This window comes from Lepidochelys kempii, chromosome 9 (assembly GCF_965140265.1).
Source record: "Lepidochelys kempii isolate rLepKem1 chromosome 9, rLepKem1.hap2, whole genome shotgun sequence".
Taxonomy (NCBI): Eukaryota; Metazoa; Chordata; order Testudines; family Cheloniidae; genus Lepidochelys; species Lepidochelys kempii.
This window is the reverse complement of record NC_133264.1, coordinates 5,628,784-5,634,069: the sequence shown is the minus strand read 5'-3', so window position 1 is coordinate 5,634,069 and position 5,286 is coordinate 5,628,784.

The window sequence follows — 5,286 nt, the reverse complement described above, 5'->3', positions numbered from 1 at the left end:
ACTGCCGAGACTCATCAAGCCCTCGGATCGCTACCCCTTCCTGCTTCTCCACGTGGGCACCAATGATACTGCCAAGAATGACCTTGAGCGGATCACTGCGGACTATGTGGCTCTAGGAAGAAGGATGAAGGAGTTGGAGGCGCAAGTGGTGTTCTCGTCCATCCTCCCAGTGGAAGGAAAAGGCCTAGGTAGGGAGCGTCGAATCGTGGAAGTCAACTAATGGCTACGCAGGTGGTGTCGGAGAGAAGGCTTTGGTTTCTTTGACCATGGGATGGTGTTCCATGAAGGAGGAGTGCTGGGCAGAGACGGGCTCCATCTTACGAAGAGAGGGAAGAGCATCTTTGCCAGCAGGCTGGCTAACCTAGTGAGGAGGGCTTTAAACTAGGTTCACCGGGGGAAGGAGACCAAAGCCCTGAGGTAAGTGGGAAAGCGGGATACCGGGAGGAAGCACAGGCAGGAATGTCTGTGAGGGGAGGGCTCCTGCCTCATACTGGGAATGAGGGGCGATCAACAGGTTATCTCAAGTGCTTATATACAAATGCACAAAGCCTTGGAAACAAGCAGGGAGAACTGGAGGTCCTGGTGATGTCAAGGAACTATGACGTGATCGGAATAACAGAGACTTGGTGGGATAACTCACATGACTGGAGTACTGTCATGGATGGTTATAAACTGTTCAGGAAGGACAGGCAGGGCAGAAAAGGTGGGGGAGTAGCACTGTATGTAAGGGAGCAGTATGACTGCTCAGAGCTCCGGTACGAAACTGCAGAAAAACCTGAGTGTCTCTGGATTAAGTTTAGAAGTGTGTGCAACAAGAGTGATGTAGTGGTGGGAGTCTGCTATAGACCACCGGACCAGGGGGATGAGGTAGATGAGGCTTTCTTCCGGCAGCTCACGGAAGCTACTAGATCGCATGCCCTGATTCTCATGGGTGACTTTAATTTTCCTGATATCTGCTGGGAGAGCAATACAGCGGTGCATAGACAATCCAGGAAGTTTTTGGAAAGCGTAGGGGACGATTTCCTGGTGCAAGTGCTAGAGGAGCCAACTAGGGGGGGCGCTTTTCTTGACCTGCTGCTCACAAACCGGGTAGAATTAGTGGGGGAAGCAAAAGTGGATGGGAATCTGGGAGGCAGTGACCATGAGTTGGTTGAGTTCAGGATCCTGATGCAGGGAAGAAAGGTAAGCAGCAGGATACGGACCCTGGACTTCAGGAAAGCAGACTTCGACTCCCTCAGGGAACGGATGGCCAGGATCCCCTGGGGGACTAACTTGAAGGGGAAAGGAGTCCAGGAGAGCTGGCTGTATTTCAAGGAATCCCTGTTGAGGTTACAGGGACAAACCATCCCAATGAGTCGAAAGAATAGTAAATATGGCAGGCGACCAGCTTGGCTTAATGGTGAAATCCTAACGGATCTTAAACATAAAAAAGAAGCTTACAAGAAGTGGAAGGTTGGACACATGACCAGGGAAGAGTATAAAAATATTGCTCTGGCATGTAGGAATGTTATCAGGAGGGCCAAATCGCACCTGGAGCTGCAGCTAGCCAGAGATGTCAAGAGTAACAAGAAGGGTTTCTTCAGGTATGTTGGCAACAAGAAGAAAGCCAAGGAATGTGTGGGCCCCTTACTGAATGAGGGAGGCAACCTAGTGACAGAGGATGTGGAAAAAGCTGATGTACTCAATGCTTTTTTTGCCTCTGTTTTCACTAACAAGGTCAGCTCCCAGACTGCTGCGCTGGGCATCACAAAATGGGGAAGAGATGGCCAGCCCCCTGTGGAGATAGAGGTGGTTAGGGACTATTTAGAAAAGCTGGACGTGCACAAGTCCATGGGGCCGGACGAGTTGCATCCGAGAGTGCTGAAGGAATTGGCGGCTGTGATTGCAGAGCCATTGGCCATTATCTTTGAAAACTCGTGGCGAACCGGGGAAGTCCCGGATGACTGGAAAAAGGCTAATGTAGTGCCAATCTTTAAAAAAGGGAAGAAGGAGGATACTGGGAACTACAGGCCAGTCAGCCTCACTTCAGTCCCTGGAAAAATCATGGAGCAGGTCCTCAAAGAATCAATCCTGAAGCACTTGCATGAGAGGAAAGTGATCAGGAACAGCCAGCATGGATTCACCAAGGGAAGGTCATGCCTGACTAATCTGATCGCCTTTTCTGATGAGATTACTGGTTCTGTGGATGAAGGGAAAGCAGTGGATGTATTGTTTCTTGACTTTAGCAAAGCTTTTGACACGGTCTCCCACAGTATTCTTGTCAGCAAGTTAAGGAAGTATGGGCTGGATGAATGCACTACAAGGTGGGTAGAAAGCTGACTAGATTGTCGGGCTCAACGGGTAGTGATCAATGGCTCCATATCTAGTTGGCAGCCGGTATCAAGTGGAGTACCCCAAGGGTCGGTCCTGGGGCCGGTTTTGTTCAATATCTTCATAAATGATCTGGTGGATGGTGTGGATTGCACTCTCAGCAAATTTGCGGATGATACTAAACTGGGAGGAGTGGTAGATACGCTGGAGGGGAGGGATAGGATACAGAAAGACCTAGACAAATTGGAGGATTGGGCCAAAAGAAATCTGATGAGGTTCAATAAGGATAAGTGCAGGGTCCTGCACTTAGGACGGAAGAACCGAATGCACAGCTACAGACTAGGGACCGAATGGCTAGGCAGCAGTTCTGCGGAAAAGGACCTAGGGGTGACAGTGGACGAGAAGCTGGATATGAGTCAGCAGTGTGCCCTAGTTGCCAAGAAGGCCAATGGCATTTTGGGATGTATAAGTAGGAGCATAGCGAGCAGATCGAGGGACGTGATCGTCCCCCTCTATTCGACATTGGTGAGGCCTCATCTGGAGTACTGTGTCCAGGTCAGGCTTGACAAAGCCCTGGCTGGGATGATTTAACTGGGAATTGGTCCTGCTTTGAGCAGGGGGTTGGACTAGATGACCTTCTGGGGTCCCTTCCAACCCTGATATTCTATGATTCTATGAAGGAGGCAACAAGAACACTGGGAAGACTGGCCCCAGGCTGAGAAGGAAATTCAACCTGTATAATAAAAACTGTAGACTGCCTGGAACATCTAGTGGGGTGAGAAACTGCTTGATTCAAATCTTGCTTAGTTTGTAGAGTTTAGACTGCGGTTTTATTTTTATTTCTTATATAACCAACACTTATCACTTAAAATCTCTCTTTCTGTAGTGCAAGGGTTCTCAAACTGGGGGTCGGGACCATTGTTCCCTCTAAGCTGTGTGTGTGCACGCACACAGATCCTAAACCCTGCACACACGGCGAAACACCGCATACACAAAAATCTGTACAGAAGCATAAGAATTTGCACAGATGAAATTTTTTGCTCACACAGCCTGTCAAAAATTAGAGGGAACATTGGTCGGGGCCCCTCAGGGGATCGCGAGGTTATTACATTGGGGGGGATGTCGCGAGCTGTCAGCCTCCACCCTAAACCCTGCTTTGCCTCCAGCATTTATAGTGGTATTAAATATATAAAAAAGTGTTTTTAATATGTAAGGGGGGGTTGCACTGAGAGGCTTGCTATGTGAAAGGGGTCACCAGTACAAAAGTTTGAGAACCATTGCTGTAGTGTGACAAAGCTCTGTCCTTGTCTCCGTGGGTCCCGTGTTTCCTGGCAAAGATTTCCCTAGCCTCAGAGGCTCACTGTGACCCTCCACGTAGCCCTTCTCTCTCTAGAGAAAAGGGTTACAGACTACTGAGCCATTTTCATCATAAGCCAGCGAGGGACGTGAGGAGAAGCTATCCTCCCTTGCACAATCTCTGTTGTCTCTCAGTCTCAGTGATTAATTGGGGGGGAGCAAAAGGGGGGCCTGGGCCTGCCCTCTACTCTGGGCTCCAGCCCAGGGACCCTAATAGTATCAGCTATGATAGCTGACTTTTTAGAAACAGGACACATACAATTCCCTGGGCTACTTTCCCACAGCAGCCCCCACTTCCTCATGATCCCCTTCACCCTTACCTCAGGGCCTCCTTCCTTGTGCCTGATACGGTATGTACTGCTCAGTCTCTCCAACAGCACAACTTCCTCCTACAGCTCGTGACATGTGCCCCCATGTGACTAACTGGGAGGCTTTTAACTAGTTTCAGCCAGCCCCTGATTGGCTTCAAGTGTCCCAATCAACCTAGCTGTCCTCCCTGCCTTCTGGAAAGATCTTAATTGGCCCCAGGTGTCTTAATTGACCTGGAGCAGCTGCCATTTGCTTATTCTGGTAACAGGGATTTGTTTAGCCTGTGACTAATATATTTGTCTCCCATTACTTTACTATAGCCATCTGGCCTTGCCCCGTCACAGTAGTTAATACACTTATTCTAATGTTTTATCCTTACCAGTGAATTTGTCTAAAGTGCTTGGGGAATCTGCTCAGATTACAAGGGCTGTTGCATGCCCACTACCCTTTGATGGAGCGGAGAACTAATTAATGAGCTTGCACTGCCCAAGGAAGTCTTAAGCAGTGTAAGATGGTACATTACCAAGGTGCAAGGCTGTGGAGATTTGCTGGTGTCTCTATACAGTTCATGAGCAGCTTAGAGCATTAATGCAATTCAGCTGGGAGTGTGTCCACATGTTGATTGATGGCTGAGTGATCACAGCACCTGGAGTGGTTTACTGCTTGTCATTAGCATAGGATTGTGAGAGACAGCCCAAGCTGGAGAGTTAAGGGGGCACAGCGGTCCCACAATTTCAGGTTGTACCCCATGGATCCTGTCACAGCCACCTCTATCAGCTCCGGCTGAATCCCTTAAATGCTTTAACTATTTTTCCTTCTTTTTCTGTACTTTTAATAAAAGAATGTTTAATAGTTTGTTTGCCAGGGTACTAAGCATGTTGAGATCTCTGTATACCAAACACTGAACCTTGTTTAATATTCAGCCCATATATTTAATCCAAATTAATACAACAGCTCTGGACCAGGAGACTTTGATTAGCAGTGTCTGTGGGCCCCCACCTGTGCACTACACAACCTTATGCTCCAGAGCTGGTATACAGAGAGGGATGGACCCTCTGCCTCTTCAGTTTCTTCTCAACTACAAAGCCCAGAAGACTGTGCAGCTGAGGGGAAGGAGGGCAGGAAGTGAACACCCATAGGGACAAAACATCTTGAAGAACTCACGTTACTGTACAGGTAAGCAACCTCTCCTTTGGAATTATGTCCCCATGGGTGCTCCATGGTAGGAGACTGCCAAGCAGTGACTCAACATGGAGATGGACACTGAAGAGGCTGATCGAAGGCAGTTGGGAGGACAGCACCGCCAGAGCT